This window comes from Sciurus vulgaris (genome assembly GCF_902686455.1).
Source record: "Sciurus vulgaris genome assembly, chromosome: 10".
In the NCBI taxonomy this organism is placed as follows: Eukaryota; Metazoa; Chordata; class Mammalia; order Rodentia; family Sciuridae; genus Sciurus; species Sciurus vulgaris.
The window spans coordinates 8,857,457-8,875,939 of NC_136470.1; the positions used below are offsets into that span (position 1 = coordinate 8,857,457).

Below are 18,483 nucleotides of genomic sequence, written 5' to 3' on the forward strand. Positions count from 1 at the left end.
CTCTAGTTTTACCGTCCTTGTGGGGAAACCTCACCCGGCAGGGAAGACTCACCCGGTGGGGAGGTCTTGCTGGTCAGTACCCTCCTAGAGGTTCCCTTCAATTACAGCTACCGCCTGGGCTGGGCTGCCTTCCTCTGCAAAGTTCTCAGGGGCCCGGCCCTACCTCCTGGACCTGGGAGCCTCACCCTTCGCAGATGAATCTCCTTAGGCTGCCCCTCCTCAGAGAATATGCCCGCAGGCCTGGAACCCTTGCTCCGCCCTAAGCCTGTCTCTGTGCGGCTCTTCCACCCAGAAGCCTCCTAGATCCTGGGACCCTGCTCTGCCCCTAATTGCCTGGCTATGCGGCCCCTCCTCTGAGCAGCCACCTGGGGCCCCGTACAATCTCTCTGAGTCCCAGAGACCCGCCACACGCCTCTTCCTCCAGACAGCTGCCCAGTATTCCGGTGCGGTCACTAGGAGTCCAAGAAACTCACTGCGTGCCTCCACCTCCCAGCAACCACCCGTAGCCCTGGGCAATCAATCACTCCGAGTCGAAGTGACCCTCCCCGTTCCTCCTCCTCTTCCAGATAACCCCCCGAGTGTTCAGGAGTGGTCGCTCTGAGTGGCTCTGAATCCACGTGACCCGCTGCACGGGTCCTATGGGCAACCGCCCGGAGCTCTTGGTGCGGCCACTCAAGACCAAGCGACCCACCACGCTTCCTCTCCAGGCAGCCCCCCTGTGTTCAGGCGCTGTCCCTTTAAGTCCAAACAACTCACCACTCGCCTTCTCCTCTGAGCAGCCGCCTGGAGCGCTAATGCAGTCACTGCGAGTCCAAACGACCCGCCGCGCTTCTCCTCCTCCTCCGGGCAGGCCCCGGGGTTCAGAAGTGGTCTGAGTCCAAACAGCTCGCCACGCAGCCTCTCCTCTGGCAACTGCCTGAAGCTCTGGTGTAGTCACCCCGAATCCAAGCGGCCGCGTTCCTCTTCCTCCTCCTCGTCCTCAGGGCAGGCCCCGGGGTTCAGAAGCGTCGTTCTGAGTCCAAACAGCTCGCCGCGGAGCTTCTCTTCTGGCAACCGCCTGTAGCTCTGGTGCAGTCACTCCGAATCCAAGTGGCCACGCTCCTCCTCCTCCTCCTCAGGGCAGGCCCCGGTGTCCTGAGTCCACACAGCTCTCCTCGCCACTCCTCCCCTGGGCAGCCGCCGGAGCCCCAGTGGTTGCTCCGAGTCCCAGCGCTGTGCCGAGCGGCCTCCTTTTCGGTGCTCCTAGTTGTCCGAGTTCACTGCTCCAGCGGGGGGAGGGGCGTCTCACCGGCAGCTCTACTTCACAAAGTTTCCTGCGTTCCGGGACCACTGTCCCATCAGGGACGCCTCCCCAATGGGAGAGACTCACCCGGCTGCTTTGAGTTGGTCCCAAGTGTCTCAATATCTCCTCTTTTGAATCCTGAGTCCTGGAGCAACATGAAATGCAGCCACCCTCTAGGCCGCCATCTTGAAAAACCTCGTGTCTGTCTTTACAGTGTACAAACTCATGGGCAAAAGGAATAATCACACAATTAACAATCACAACACTCATTGTTGCTTACGTATGTGGAAGGTTCACTACACAGTCCTTGTGCCAAATACTTCATTTAATTCTCAACAGAGCCCTTGGAGGGCAGCATCCTTATCATCTTCTTGCAGACCAAAACCTAGTGAGTAAGGTTAACTTATTCAAAGTTACTTGGCCAGTGGTGGAACGGTAGGAGCCTGACCCCAACTGTGTGACTCCAGAGCCTGTTTTTAACTATTATGTGACAAAAATGATTATGAATGTTATGGCAATGACAAATACCATGTGCATAGTTTCCTGTTGCTGAATAACAAATCACAAACTTGGTGACTTAACACAAAATATTATCTGATAGTTCTGTAAATTACGAATCTGACGTAGGTCTCTTCAAGCTAAAACCAGTTGTGGCCTTGACTGACTGTTCCTTCTGGAGGCTTTTGGGGGAAATCCATTTCCTGGCCTTTTTCACATAGAGGCCACCTACATTCCTTGACTCATGGCCCCCTTCTTCCACCTGCAAAGACAGCAGTGTTACTTCTCTCTGACTCATCTCTCCTCATACTTCTCTTGGACTACAGGTGAGAAAGGTCGTCTGCTTCTAAGCACTTGTTTGGTCACATTGGGCCTCCTGGGTAGTATGGGGACCTACCTCATTTCCAGCTGAATTGTATCCGTACTCTTTTTGTCATGTTAGCTAACACAGCCGCAGGTTCTAGGGACTAAGTGTGGACATGGGACGGAGGGGCCATGATGCTGCCGACCGCACCACAGGAGGCTGTACAGGGGAGTCACTGAAGGGTCAGGGAGTGTTCAGTGTTCCTGGAGCAAATGACATTAAGGATGATGGAGTTGGTTAAATGGACAGGCTGGGCCAGGCAGCACAGACTGAGGACCAAGAACATGTGAAGCCACTGCAAGGTCACCGAGCACGGACATTAAGCAGGTCTGAGGGAGACCTGATGTGGCGAGTGGTAAGAGGACGCCGGGAATTGGTCATGAGGAAGAAGTCTGACAGGAGCGTGAGGGGTTTCGTCATGATTCTTGGATAAAAGAGCTCACCCAAGAAGGATAGCAGGGCTTGGTGATTGCTTGAATATGGGGGAAAGGGAGAGAAGAGGCACAAAGATGGCGTCCAGGTTTCTCAGCAGTGGAGTCGTGGGCCTTTATGTTGATACAGAGCTGCTGGAGGAAGACGAGGCTTGGATGGGAGTGGGGTGATTAGATCCAAGTGGCTCTAGAAGGAACAGAGGCAATTAATATACAAAAAGAAGTTCCCCTTGATGATAGAAGTCCCGAGCTGAGTGAGGAGAACCTGGGAAAAATTTGACAGAATCAGTCATTTTTATTATATTATTTTATCATATTTTTATTCTTTATTATTTCAATTTTTATTATCATTTGAATTCTCATGACTGAATAATTTTAGAGACAGTATTGCTTTAGGAGGATCCAAGTGCATAGTGTTAAAATGTCTTTGGGAAAATTGCTTAAACCAAATATTCTACTTGTTGGTTTGGTTTGATTAGGGGTAATAGACCTGTTATCACTTTTTTGTCTCTCTGTCTTAATATGTAAGTATTCTTTTTCTTGTCACGTGACACTTTTGATGTGCACCATATATTTCTTCTGATCTCCTCAACCCAGTGGCAGACTGAAAGAAGCACTCAGCCTATAGAAGTCCATTTCAGTGGCTCACAGATTTCAGGGAGATAAAACTTCCTGCTTGGGACCATATGGATAAGTCGTGCATCTCATGCTTGATTAGCAATTTAAGGAAATTTCAAGGGTAACTTAGTTGTTGATTTTTTTGCCTCAGTTGTTTGTTTTATAACCAAACCATGCGAACTCCTGGAATGTAGCACAGTCAGGGATTATAATTCTCAGAGGAAGCCTGAGGCTGGAGATGGATGGTGCCATCTGCACTGGGGAGGGCAATCTAGTTTGCTGAGTCCATTGACCCAGGTGTTATTCTCATCAGGAACCTCCCTGTCTTAGTCAGCTTCTTCACTACTGTCACTAAAGGACCTGACCAGCACAACTGTATAGGAGGAAGAGTTTATGTGAGGACTCATGGTTTCAAGGTCTTAGTCCATAGAAGGCCGGCTCCATTTCTCGGGGCTAGAGATGAGGCAGAACATCATGGTTGAAGAGAGTGACAGAGAGAGAGAGAGAGAGAGAGAGAGAGAGAGAGAGAGAGAGAGAGAGAGAGAGAGAGAGAAAGAAAGAAAAAGAAGGGGAGGGAGAGACTCCAGTCTCCAGAAACAAAATATATACCCCACAGTCACGCCCCCAATGAACCACACCCTCCAGCCACACCCTCCCTCCCTCCAATTACCGTGCAGTTAATGCCATGAGGGATTAATTCACTGTTTGGGTTAAGACTGTCACAACCCAAGCGTTTCTCCTCTGAACCTTCTTGCATTGTCTCACCTGTGAGTTTTGGGGGGACACCTTGCATCAAGGCCGTAACCCCCCACCCTCATAGATATACCATGTTAGGCAGCTTTCTTTCCCTGTGACAAAATATCTGGGTAAAACACCTTAAAGGAGGAAAGGTTTATTTTGACTCAGGGCCTCAGAGGTTTCAGTTCATTGGCTAGCTCCACTGCTTTGGGTCTGAGGTGAAGTAGAGCGTCATGGCGGAGCGAAGCTGATTACCTCATGGCAGTCAAGCAAAATGGGCCCGGGAGGAAGGGACTGGGGACAAGTGGCACTCTTCCAGGGTACACCCCAACGACGTACCTCCTTAAACAAGGCCCTGCCTCCTGTAGTTTTCACCACCTCCCAATAGTCCATTAAATCATGCACCTGTCAGTGGATTCATTCATTCATGATTGTCAGAGCCCTCATGATCGTCACTTTCTAAAAACTCCACCTCTGAACACTGCTGCGCTGGGGACCAAGCCTTCAGGACATGAACTACTGGGGGACATACCAGATCCAAGCTGTGACACACACCAAGAAATGATGTTTAATCAGCACACCTCATGGCTAGTCAATGTGACACAAAAAAGGTGCACTTCCCAAGCACATACATTCCACTTTCAAACACCTCCTGAGCTCATGGGGTCTGAGGATGAGTAAAGGTAAATGTGAGAAATTGTTGCCTTATGAAAAGTAGCTATGCATTCTCAACTTTATGGAACACTGCTTCTCATCATCCGTAAGAACAATGACAAAGTATGAAGTAGAACTGCATTTGTTTACTATATGGCACCGAGTGCTAAGTAAAAACAAAATTCTCACTGATTATATATGATTTCCTTATTGATTATATATAGTTTCCAAAATGCTAAAAGTTACACTAAAAAATCAGATCCTGCAACCTGCCACACATCCTTGAAATATGATCCATATGAAATATATCATAAAATATGCTAAATGGAAAAACTACATGTAAAGTGAACTGAGTAATGGAAAAAAACAAAACAAAACAAAAAGCCAAAACAGCCATGGAAATAAAACTTGGTTAAAAACAGAACCCTCCAACTTGGAAAGGCTATTATCACTGTAAGCCTTGACTCGGACGTTGTGATTACTTAGTACAGAAGCTTGTGAATTAGTGTGTTGTGGGGGTTGATGTGTTTACCACCAATTCATCTTCAGAGCCCAGCACCTTGCACTTGCTCAGTAGGCGTTTGAGGAAGGGAGTGTGTTTCTGTAATGATTTCTAGTTAGAGGCAAATGCATCCTTTAACCTGTGACTCAGCCGGTTGGCAGCTCCTGTAGTTACGGTGCTGCTTCCAGGCTGAAAGACTGCAGAGCTTCCTCATGGATGTGAAGTGGACCTGGGCTGCTGTCCACCTTGCCTCTAGGTATCTTACTCATCTTGGATGTGTGCATCCCAGCCTGGCTCAGCTGTGGGTACTAAAAGCCCAGGGTTTGCAGACTCAGTCCTGCTGAGTTCTTCAGCTGTCCTAATAGTGTGTGGAACAGCCAGTTTCCACTACTGGGTGGCCTAGAATGACTTCCACTCTTTACTACTTTGCCCTGCCTGACTCAGCTTCAGTCTTCAGCTTTGTTTTCCCCTGAGACCTTGGATGAGCAGTCCATTTGCGAGACTTCTTCCTTGGCTTCTAATTTGTGCACTAATTTCCCATGGAAATTGTAACCCTGAGTTTTGCATCCTTCTGTCTCCATGGGCTCTTGGAAACTGGCACAGGTGGGATTCCTGGAGAAGTTTGTGGTCAAGAGCCTTGGCTGTCCTCCTCCTTCCGCACAGTCCTCAGGTCCTGGTCTACGTCTCAGTATTTGGCAGATTTCTCTGTCCTCTTCTGAGTAGGATGACTTTTCAGCTTTATGAGTTTTTGATCAAAGCAAAATCCCAATTTCTCATGAAATGAAAACTGTACTACTAACTGAAAATACACTTCATATAAACAGGAATATTATTCACATGAATTCAGAGGCAAAGTTCAAGCTGGAAGATTGAGCCATCTTCAGGGTTTTACTGAGCAATCTCACAACTGTGGCCTTTTTTTTTTTTTCTAGTGTTTTTTGCATCTAAAAAAGGGGAATCAGATACCATGAGCTGGTTTACAGATTTATAGTTCCTTACTATAGACTCTCTTGATCCTTTGTTGAGTTTTTTAAAAGTATATTTTTCAAGAATTGTATACATGGAACCAACCAATTCCCGGTCACTCATTCATTCATCAGTCTGAGCATGATAAGTAATTGCTCTTCTCTTTAGCAGCAAGCAAATGGGCAAGGGATGATTCTGAACTTCAAATTGGCCAATTTCTGAACTTCAGGAGAAAGGAGAGTTGAGACAGACTAAGCTGCTGGAAGTTCATTTGGTCTCTCAAGTTGCTATGGCAGTAAACAGAAACTGAGATGAAACTGTTCCAGGAGAAGTCCAGGGAACAATGACCTCTTGCTCTCTTCTTTTCATGGAGATACCTCTCCACTATTCCTGGAACAAGAGCCAGACTCCTTCTCTGGTTAGAAAGATCAAGTAGCTAGACAAAGGGCACAATGGGAATGTTTGTGTGCAGAGATGATTATTCAGACCCCTCTGCAAACGACCACACTCTGGCCCCACTCTTGCTCCTTTCCTTCCATGCTCTCTTTGGATGCTCACGCTCCCCAGGCCCCAACCAGAACCTAGTGGCAGAAGGTGTAGGTGGGTGTCCATCTCTAGACCAAGTCTTATCTGTTTCATGATCTTATGGACCTTCTGGTGGCATGTGGGGATACCTCTGAGAATCAAGTGATTTATGATGGTCTGCATGTTTACAGGTCATTTCTTATGAGTCATTCAAAGACAGATGGTTAATTAATACTGCAGACAATGTTAGCCAAAAAGTAGGTTTTGTAGGGACAGAAGATCATAATTGCTCCCTTTCCAGTTTTTATGGGAATGATCTAGTGCCAAAACATAGGAGGAGGAGTTTAGGGATGGGAGAAGGCTGAGAGTTGAATAGGATCACAGGGCTGGATAAGAGTTGATGCTTTGGTTACTTGCAATTATTCTAGGCTGTTGCAACAAAGTGAGGTTTCCCAGCATCTTCCTTCGCTAATGAAAAATTTTGTGACAGCTGCAATTGAATTTGTCTTTTAAATTTCCTTTCTAGCCATTGTTTCACATATTCTGGTACTTCATTAGTAATGATTTTACTGACAGTTCCTTCAAACATACCCTGGATTCAGGTGGAGGAAGATGGATCCTTAACTAATCTTTTTTTGGCATAAACATATATCATACAAGAGACTAACTATTCTTTCTATTTTTCATTTGTTTTCTTTAGTAATATCTGACATTAGGTTGTCAGTACAAATTAAAGTGGTGCCTGAACAATAATTGCTTTGTGATATAAAAAGATGGGTAAAAAAAATGACTTTTTCACTTAGTAGATGCTCCACTTCCAAATCTAAATATTTAAGCGTGTGTCTACAAATTGAGCCAGCGGACTTGTGGATATATTTATGGACCTGGCCCATCTTTTGCAAACAGGGATTTGTACTGAATAATTTGGATTTGCTGACTTCGTAGCTCAGGTTTCCTGGACTTTTGCCAGCCTCCTCTTCCCTTTGCATGATGCGGTCTCACTGTTAATGCTAATCTTGTCTGTCTGCTCTTCTTTTTCTTCAGACAATTCAGTCTTATCCTCCTATGCTGCATCTCCCTCCCTTCTGTGTAACTGAAGTTTTAAGACTGTTCTGATTCTTCAAGAAAATCCATTTCAAAACCCAAGAAGATGCGTTGAGGCACCCCAAAATAAACAATTTTCTATTGTCGTTTCCTTGAATATTTATTTCAATCAATTTCTTGGTGATTCCATGGGTTTTATCTGTGTTATAATTTCAGTGTGGGAATAATGAAGCAAAACAGTCTCTTCCTCATTGTGGCAATTAATATGTGAAGTATTTAGGATTCTTAGAGCTGTTTTTGTTCCCATGAAGACAGGTGAATTGGTCAATGAGTGCGAGGTGGCCATGTTAGTTGGGTCTTGGTTAGTATAATTGGTACAGAAAAAGAAAAAGAAAAAATAGAAAGTTACCTCTTAAAAGAGAAGGAAATTTACTTGGGATTTGCCAAAAGAGACATTCTGGCTATTAACTGACTAAGGTGATTCTCTGGGTTAAAGTTTCACTTGAAGAGTTCCCCTCAGCAGCAGGTAACTGAAATGGGAAACCCAGATTAGCCTACTTGTGTTTTTTCACTGTCTACCCAGATGAAACTGAACCAGGAAGAAAAATGACAGTGGAATGCTTTTTAGCTTTTGTTCCTCAGATTCAAGTCTTAAAAGCTGGAATCAGGAAATCCCTTAAAACTTGCTCCATGTGTATGTATGCATATGTGTGTGTTAGTGTTCTGGACGAGTTTGTTGAAGAGAACTATAACTCAATTACTAATTTAGAACAGTTTTGCCACATAGAAATCAATACAGATATGTACTTGTAAATTTTTGGTATATTGATTAATTAAACAAAGAATCAACACTAATTGAGTGCTTGCTCTGTGTTGCAATGTGGGATAATGAAATTAAATGACACAAGCCAGGGCCCCAGGAGCTTGTGATCTGGAGAGACAGACAGGAAAATAATTATCAGGACAGAGTGTTCTAAGAGAGCTCTGCCTGGGGCCATGAGGAAAGAAGAAGGAAAGGGTGTCAGCAGGAATTTCCAGGAGGGGATAAGTGAGATTGGAGCTGGAGTCCATGGCCTAGTGGAGGGGCACTGGCCCATGACCAGTGACAGTAAGAATGGAGCTTGAGGGCTGTGTGGGGTGGAACTGGGAATTTCTGTTGCTCATAATAATGAAGGAATGATTTGTAGTGTTCTGTTTCTCTTTCTCAGATGATATTCTGTTTGAATTAATGAATACTTTAGTCTCTATCTGAATAGCTTAGACTGATTTTTTTTTCCTTAAAGAATTATCTGGATATCTGGACATTTATTTTTGACTTTTCAATATCTATCTAGGGAGGATATGAATAGCTGACGTGAGGGACTTTCTTGGTACAGTTGAGTTCCATATTGTTCTAATTGGCTTGATGTTCATGTTATAGTAATACAATTCTTCATATTAAATGGTCCATGAGTTCCCTGTGTAAATCTTATTTTTCTAAAATAACATGAAGGGTATTTTGTGGCGTTTGACATAGAATTTTTGTTTCTATAGTTAAAAGGTAGGTCTTTTTTATATTTTTCTTCAGTTTCCCTTTTTCTTCTGTTGTCTGGTTTTAGTTTCAGGATTAGAACAGTTATGTAAACTGTGCTGGCAGGCTTTCTCCACTTTCTGCATTCTCATGTGGTTTATATATCATAAAAATAATCTACTCCTTATTTAAAAGAGTTGACTGTAGCCTGTTGTGCAGTGCAGCCTTGTGTGATGAATTCTGGGTAACGTTTCCATTTTTTTCAGGCTTTGACTTTTCAAAGTGAGATGCCCTTGCTTTTGTTTTGATAACAAATATTTTCTTAGAAGAATCTGCCATTTGGTCATGATCTCATTAGCAAAGACCTATGTAAAATGTTTTTTTTTTTTGGTAGGGGGGATATCAGGTATTGACCTTAGGGGCCCTTGACCACTGAACCACATCCCCAGCCCTATTTGTATTTTTTTAAGAGCCAGGGTCTCACTGAGTTGCTTAGTACTTCACCATTGCTGAGGCTGACTTTGAACTTGTGATCCTCCTGCCTCAGCCTCCCCAGCTGCTGGGATTGTGGGTATGCGCCCCCATGCCTAGCCAAAATGGTTCTTTTTAAAAATATATTTATTTATTTTTTTAATGTGGTGCTGAGGTTTGAACCCAGTGAGTCACACGTGTGAGACAAGTACTCTACCACTGAACCCCAGTCCCAGCCCCAAAATATTTTAAAAATCTTTTAACTTTCTTATTATTTGTGATCTTTTCTACTTTTTAATTTACATGGCTGTTTTTATTTTCTGATTTTATTTTCTTAATTTGAGTGATTAGAGATGTATATTAGTATGTATGTATGTTTGCCAAAGACTCTGGTCCAGGATTTATCTAGTAAGTCTACAGTTTGTTTAACAGAACTAATTTTTTGAAAAGTGTCTCTACCTCTTTCAGATTTATTTGCTTTTTGAATGGAAGGCTCAGTTCATTTAGTTTTATTCTTTTCTTTTTAATTCAAAGAGAATTTAGATGTGAACATTCCTATGAGAACTTATCTGAGCCTATCTCAAAAGTTTTAATAAAATAGTTTTAAAATTCTACACATTTAAAATTAGTTTGTTTATTGGTTTGTTTTGATTTTTAATTAGGAGTTGTTTAGGGGAATGCATATAAATTTCTATGTAATGACTTCTATTATAAAATACTATGTATTTGTAATAACCTATGCTTCATGTATTTGATGCTATGCAGTTAGCAAATATTTAATATGGTCTTGTGTTCATGGATTATATATTTATTGATATAAAATTTCAGTCTTTGTCCTGCTTGATATTCTATTTGGAAGTCAACTTTGTTAGAAATAAATATTGCTATACTTTACTAGTTTTAATCACTTTTAATATTTGTCTGATAAATTTCTGCTCATTAAAAAAATTTGTTCCTGGTCATTTTATTTTCAACATTCTTTCTTGGGAGCAAAATACGTTGAATTTTTAAACTCTAATTCAATCATCTTCCAAAAGATGTTTGAATTTTTTTTTTTTTTTTTTTACCAGAATACATCTGCTTTTCAGGAAAACTTTTCTTCCTCTTTCTAATATTTTCTGTTCTTCATTTCCTGTACTTCTTTTAAACCTCTACATTCTCTTGAGATTGAGTTCATGTATTTTAATTTTAATTTTTCTAGTGAGTCTTTAAAACATTAAAATATATGTTTTTATAATAATTGATAAAATAATTTTAGAAAAAAATTTTCTACATCAAGCAAGAGGTTTAATGTGTTTTTACTCTTCTCATTTGTGAGATTAAAAAAATGTAAAGTGGGTTTTTATATTCAGATCATTGCTATTAGATGTTGTTTTTACAGACTGCATTTTTGAGGGCATTTTTGCATGTAAATTTAGTTTGGTCAGCTTTTGCATGACATTATTTAGACCACCTTTAGTAAATTTCAGTGGCCACCACCAGTCCCTTTATATAATCAAAGTCTGTTGTTAAAAGTTTCACTTGACCTTTTGGGTGCATGTCTTTGAATAATCTATTTTCAGCTTAGGGTTAGCCGAACGAACCGTGTTGTGTTTTCTCTTTGCTTCCAGTGTTAGTGGAGGGACAGCTGCAGCCGCTTTGTGTAGTTTTGCTGTGGGTTGCCTCTTCCTTGTTCCTCTGGCTGAGTGGGGGCCAATTGAAGCCAGTCCTGTGATTAATGGTTATTCAGCATGTGTCTCAGTCCCTTATCAGTTAGGGCTGGAAGGTGTGGAATGAACCTTTTCCTCCACTAACTTGGCTGTTTTTAAACTCTTGGAAGTTTTCACGAATTATTTTACTATCAGAACTGTCTTTCCAATTTCTAAATTCCTCTGAATTTCAGTGCTTGGGTTGATGGAGTTGGTCAGGGCAGCCACCATCTTCTCTCTGTTGATTCACATCTTTTCTCTCATCCATCCTGAATATGCAGCTTTCCCTCCAAATCCCCTTTCTGTCTTCTGTGTGATCTAGTCTGCTTCTTACCAAACACAGAGTTTTAATTAAGATGGCAAATGTTATTTTCTTGCCATTCTTACTGGTTTTGCCAGCAACCTTTTAAATTTCACCCACTTAATTTGCACTTACCCCTGCTCTTTCTCCCAGCCCTTTGCTCAGGGGGGATCTTCTCTTTGTCATTTGCTTTCTCTGACACTCTGGCCTGCTCAAGTTCAGGAGAACTGGCATCTCATCTCCTGTGGCATCTCTTGGCTCACTGCCATAGCCTGGAGCTGCCTCTCCCAGCCTGCAGTGCCCCATCCTGTTCACCCGTCTTTCCCACCCCCATGTCATTTAATTAGTTTCCTCCTTGAGATAAAAGTATACAGGGAGGCTCTGAAGGGATTATAACTGCCTAACACCTGCACCCAGCAACTTGGGCATGGCTGAGCTGCCTTCTGGTGCACACAGACCTGCATTTCCGAGGGACAGGTGAGAATCAGAGCTCCAGGGGCAGGTATTGGATTTACTTTTGTAATTAGTGGCTTCTCTTTCCATATTCTGGTAAATGTTTGTCTGCCAGTCCTAGTTCCACTAATCTTGTGAGATTCCCTGTTTCACTGTATCTTCTTTGCTGTATCATTTTTCCTCTTTAGTAGAGACTAGAGAGAGAATCAGAGACAATGTCCACAGAATTTTAAATTCAGGGTAGATTTTTACCCCCCTTGTTACTGTTTTTTGGTGATGAATCCCAATTAGTCAGAATTATCTTTGAAATGGCTATAGATGTCACAAGGCGTAAAATGGCAAAGATGGGATGACCTTTCTGGAGTGAATCAGGCTGAGTAGTTCAGTTTTCTCCCTAAGTCATGTGGTAGGGAAACATGACACGATATGGGTGGTGATCTCCTACAGCAGAAATAAACTTGGTTTGCAAATCAGAAAGCTAGATGGGACCTCTGTTGCCCTCTGTAATGGTGGCTTTCTGTTTCCCTACCTGCAGAAGGAGGAAGCCAGGCCAAAAGATCTCTAAGGCTTGTTGCCTCTGGCATTCCACACAGTTTTGCAATTATCATAATGAATATTGCACATCACTTCATCTTTCTTCTGTTCACCAAAGCTTGGGGCAAGAAGTGGCCATTGCTTTGTGATAGAGGCATGGGACTGTCCATTTGTGGATTGATGGGAGGTGATCTCACTTCTGGTGCCAAATCTGTAAGTCTAACTTTATTCGTTGCATTGGTGCATTGAATGAACAAGGTGGAAAATTTCATTCCAAAGGAGGAGATCTTTCTTTAAGGAATTAAGACTGAGAACTGGATTGATTGCTGTTAGCAGAGTCTAATGGCCCCTGATAAGTGTAATCAGATACCCTGAAAGGCAGGGATAGAGCTAAGAGTACCAGGAAATTCAGGGTGCCTTTATTGGAAATGGAGAATTTTCTGTGTACATTTTTGATCAGCTCAGAAATTTTTGTGGAACACTTCATTCTTTCTCCAACCCCTTACTTAGCTTCTTTTGACCTTGACCCTCTTCAAAAATGTGGATATCTTTTTAGGGAACAATTACCATCTGCCAAGTAGTTTTTGCACCAATCACAAGACTTTTGGTATCTTTTTTTTACGTAATGACTGTATGAATTTAAAGTGTCATTTGAATAGGCTGTTCTTCGCTAAGCATGTATGTTTTGTGAAATTGATTTGTGTTTCTGTGTTCTTATCCTTCATTCCTTTAAAACATACAGTAGAACACAGAGAGATTCCTTCTGAACCCTCCTGGAAGGTGAGCTCTTAAATTTTAGGATTACTTAATGGAGACTCCTTCTCTGCATTTTAAGTCAGTGGACCTCAAATCTGTTCATAGATGGCGGTGGAGAATTTTTAGGCATTTAAGCCCTGGCCCCACACCTAACTGCACTTCCTCCTTCTGGAAAGCAGGGTCCTTTTGCTCCTGGTGTGTCTCACCAGCTTCCTATTTGGGTCAGTATTGCCTCCTGGCAGTGGAAGGAAGAGGTGGAGCTCAGCGGATTCTTGGGAAGCAGACCCGCAGATGGAGTTTGGAGTGCAGTGTATGTGTAAGGGGCAGTGCCTGAGAAAGGGAGAAGGGCAGGGAGACATAGGATTGGCAGGAGATGCCTACTGGTAGAGCTGGTGTTATAGTTTGAATTTGTCCCTTCCAAAACTCAGGTGATGCTAACGTGATAGTGTTAGGAAGTGGAGCCTTTAAGAGGTGATTAGGCTCCAAGAATTTCTCCCTGTGAGTAGGATTAAGACCCTTAGAAAAGAGGCTCCATGCAGCCTTCAGCTCTTTTTGCCCTTTAACTTTTGCCATGTGAGGTGCAGCAAGAAGATCCTCACCAGACACTCAGTGTTGGTGCCTTGAGTTTGGGCTTCTCAGCTTGTAGAACTGTGAGCAATAAATTCCTGTTCTTTATGAATTAACCCAGTCTGTGATATTCTGTTACAGCAGCAGCCTGATAATACCTCTGCCACCTGAGAAGTGGGTGCTTTAGACCAAGGAGTGTCCCTCAGTCATTGGCTGTGGCCTGAAATGTCCAGCCCTCTTGCTAAGTTATCTAATGTCCCGACTGCCCTGGAAGACTGTGATGCTGGGTCTGGGCTTTCTGTAGCCCGGTGAACTCTAAAGGAGTTGACAGCTGTGGCCACGAGCCTTTCTTGGAAGAAAGATCTGGGTGACAGCACATTTCCAGGTCCTTTTGTTACAATTAACTTGTAGAACACTTCTAGAAGTCTGAAGGGGTGGGGAATATGCCTCAGGGTGGCATGGAGCCCTGATACTACATTTCATAGGGAAAATGCTTTTAAACAACTCTGACTCCTTGATTCTTCCAATGTCATCGCTACATTCAATGTCCACTTCCCAAGAAAGTCCTCTTGTAAGAGCAACTTAATCTCCTTGGGCTCTAGTTTCCTTGTCTAAAATGTGGGTGAGATTGGTAATTCTCAATATATGATAGCACCAAAGTTACAGATGAGAACATATACAAAACATTTTAATAGAACACATGCTAGGTATTCAATAAATGGCATTTAGACTTTTAAAAGAACATTTGTGTCTTCCAAAACACTTTGGAGCATCTGATATGTGTCATACATTGGGCATTGGGCTATGCACTTTCTTTCCGTTATCTTACTTGGATTTTTACTGTACAAGTTTGCTAGACCTGCTGGGACAAAATGCCACAGACTGGGTGTCTTGGAACAACAGAAATTGATTCTCTCCTGGTTCTGGAGGCTGGAAGTCCGAAATCAAGGTGGTGGCATGGTCATGCTCTCTGTGAAACCTATAGAGGAAAGGTTCCCTTTTTTTCCTTTTCCAGCTTTTCTGGTAACCCCAGACATTCCTGGGTTTGTGGCAGCTTAATTCCAATCTTTGCCTCTGACTTGTCTTCCCTGGATGCATGTCTGTTTCTAGCTTTACATTTTTATAAGGAGACAAGTCATGTTGGATTAGAGCCCACCCTAAGGACTTCATCTTAACTTGAGAACTTCTGTGAGGACCCTGTCCCCTAATTATGTCCCATTCACAGGTGTTTGGGTAGGATTCCACCCTATCTTTTTTGTTGGATGTACTTCAGTCCATACCACGTGGTAGGTATTGTTATCTACTCATACATGAGTGAACTGAAACCCAGAGAATCTAAATAACTCACCCAGTGCAGCACAACAGTACGTGTACTTCCTATTAAAATGTGGATGTAAAAACCATATAAAACTTATAGGTGAACTAGGAGAGATATGAAGTTTGGGGATGACTTAGGGTCTCAAGTTGCTGTAATAAAATTAGTTGTTATTGGGCAAAATAGCTAAAACAGCCATAATAGGGTCCATGGCATGCCCATATTTGATGAGGGTTGAAACTCTGGCTATGCGTTTCCTCACCTTACCTAGAATCCCTGGCCTCTGAGATTGTTTTTAACCAGATTTCCCCCTGAAAAGGGAGCTGGAAGTTCATGTTCCATAAATGAATGTGATAAGCTGAATTAAAAAGTATTTAATCATGATATTTGAAACAGCTTCAGCAACATACACTGTACTAATCTAGCCCCAATAACAATAATACCCACATTTACTCGAGCATCTCCACTCTGCCAGGCACTAAGGCCTGTTGGCAGTCTTATTAGTGATCATGCCATTAGTGGAATGACTGAGAGGAGACCTCTGCCTCTGATTTTGCAGGTCTTCTATGTCTTCCTTCAAACCCAAACTGTATCCTTCCTACTAAGTTGATTATGATCATGCATCTTGCAAATACAAACACATCATGTCACCCTTGGAATTTCTAATGAGGAAAGTAAAACAGAATAGGGCTGTTGTAGGAGTAGGGGGTCAAATAAATTAAGGCATGTATGCCAAATATAGCCTACCATCTATTCTTGCAAATAAAGTTTTATTGGAACACAGCCAGACCTGGGTATTACACCTCATCTATGGCGGCTTTTGTGTTACAATGGGCAGAAGTGAGTAGCTGAAGGAAAACCTGAAACATTTGCTATGCAGCTTTTTACAGTTTGCTGTTCCCTGTCTACAGAATTTACAAGGATCAGCAGCACCACAGATAACCAACAATTGGAAGACAGAAGACATTTGAAACTGAGAATCCAAGACCAAACCTTCAACCAAAATAGAAACTAATAAATGAGAAGCTTCAGTGGAAACATCTCTGCACATCATGAAGCTGAGTCCAGATGGTGGTGATGTTGGTTCTGTACTGGAAGGCAAAAGTGAAATCCAGAATCAATACTCAGCTGTTGAAAAGCTTCTCCTTGCTAGAGTCATGTTAAGGCCTGAAGGCACATGGAGTATCCCTGGAGGCTTGGGTCACCTTACATGACATTATTCAATCCATTTTAGATCAACTAAGGTTGAATTTGGGTTTCTAAAATAGTGGTGTAAACATGCTTTTAAGTCTTCATTTTCCTAATGATGCTAAACATCTTTTCATGTGATTGTCATCTGTACAATTTTTTGGTTAAGACTGTGTTCTAAATACTCATTTTAAAAATTGAATAATTTGTTTTCTTATTAAGTTTTTAGAAATTGAGGTACATTTCATATATTCTGATGGTTAATTTTGTGTTAATTTTGACTAAGCTGTTGTGCCCAGTTGTTTTCTCATGTTAACTGTGAAGATATAAAGATGTGATTATCATTTAAGTCAGTGTTTAATCAAGTAATTCATACATAATGTGATTATCAGGTATATCAGACATAGTGTGGTTGGGCCTCATCCATTCAGCTGAAGGCCTTAATTGCAGGAACTGAGGCTTTGTCAAAAAGAAGGAATTCTTCAAGGAATTCCTGAGGTGCCCAACCTGAGTGCCTAGCTCATATGCCTGTCCTGTAGGTTTTGGACACCCAAGCTGCAATGTCATTTCTTATCTGGGTCTCCATCTGTACCATGGACTTTGGATTTGCCAGTCCCCATAACTGCGAACTCTAATTCCTTATAATAAGCCTATTTATATCATCTCCATCTCCATCTCCCTCCACCTTTACCACTACCTCTATTATCTCTCTCTTACTTGGTGCTTCTCTCTCTTTTTTATCCTTCTGGAGAACTCTTAACATACAAATCATAATGTTAACCCATCTCTAGCCAATAGAAAAAGAGATGACTATCCACGAACTGAAGACAGGAAGGAAAATATCCAAGGGCCAGTTGTGAAAAGTTCCCAAAGTGCTCTGTAAATGTTTTCTGAGGGAAATTCATTCTGTGGCAGTCCTGGAGAGTGACCTTAAATGGGGACACATGAAGCTGTTAAAATGATCTCTCCACATGTGTGCCTCACAGTAGAATCTGATCTGCCCACCTTGGTTGGTCAGCACCCACCAGAATGCCTGTCTCCTGTAGGTGCTCAAAGATTTTGAGAATAAATGAATGAAATAAAGAAGAGAATTCTAGTCCCAGCATCTGTTATTTCCCTTGTAACATAGCTGGATTAAACAATGTTTTGCCACAATGAGTTTTCTTCCCTGGGATTCACCTTACTCAGAAGGCCTTGGTCTCAAGGGGATTCTTATTTCAAATACAGACTATCTTCACCATTTTTTGAACATTGCACAGTTTTTGCCAAAGTCCTAATACCTCTGGATGCTTCTTCATTGAACAGGAGGATTGTGAGCTCTGGCTTGTTTTGTGTCCTTCATTCATTGGTTGAATCAGTCCAGAGCCACATTTACCACAATTTTAGGCTCAAACAATACATGATGAGAAGTTACCATTTTTGAATCTTGAAGATTGCACCTCTCAGAAGTTATACTGTTACCAAAGTTAGCATCAGAATAATGAAAGGCTGGTTTTATTACTTGCTGAGTTGATTGGATCCTATTCTATTACTGTCAGTATTAGAAAAAATAGATAAGAATAAAACTGATAGTAATAATTTGTACAACATGTTCATAGCAGCATTATTTACAACAGCCAAAAGGTGGGAGCAAACGAAGTGTCAGTCAACAGGTGAATGGACAAACAAGTGTGGTACACTTGTGCAGCAGAATAATATTCAGCCTTAAAAAGGAAGCAAATTCTGACACAGGACACATGGATGAACCTAGAGGACATTGTGATGAGTGAAATAAGTCGATCACAAAAGGACAAGTACTACCTGATTCCTCTGATGTGAGCACCGAGAGTGGTCAAATTCATGGAGACAGGCAGTATGGTGGCTGCCAGGGTAAGGGAGGAGAGAGGGGAGCTGGTGTTTAATGGGAACAGAAATTGGGTTACACAAGGTGGAAAGAGCTCTGGAGACAGACGGTGGTGGTTACTCAAGAATGTGAATTACTTAAACCCCTAAACTTCAAAATGGTAAAGGTGGCAAATCCTACTTGTATTTTTCAACAATTAGAAATAAGAAAATTAAAAAGAAAATAAGCAGTAATA

The 18,483-nt window shown here is 42.2% G+C and overlaps 1 long non-coding RNA gene across 1 annotated transcript; it reads left to right on the forward strand.

Annotated features, from left to right (window-relative positions):
- Positions 1–11,953: 11,953 nt before the first annotated feature.
- Positions 11,954–16,652, forward strand: LOC306670901. The gene is made up of 2 exons (XR_013766532.1): positions 11,954–12,069; positions 16,129–16,652. It is a non-coding gene; the product is annotated as an uncharacterized lncRNA (long non-coding RNA).
- The last annotated feature ends 1,831 nt before the right edge of the window (positions 16,653–18,483 follow it).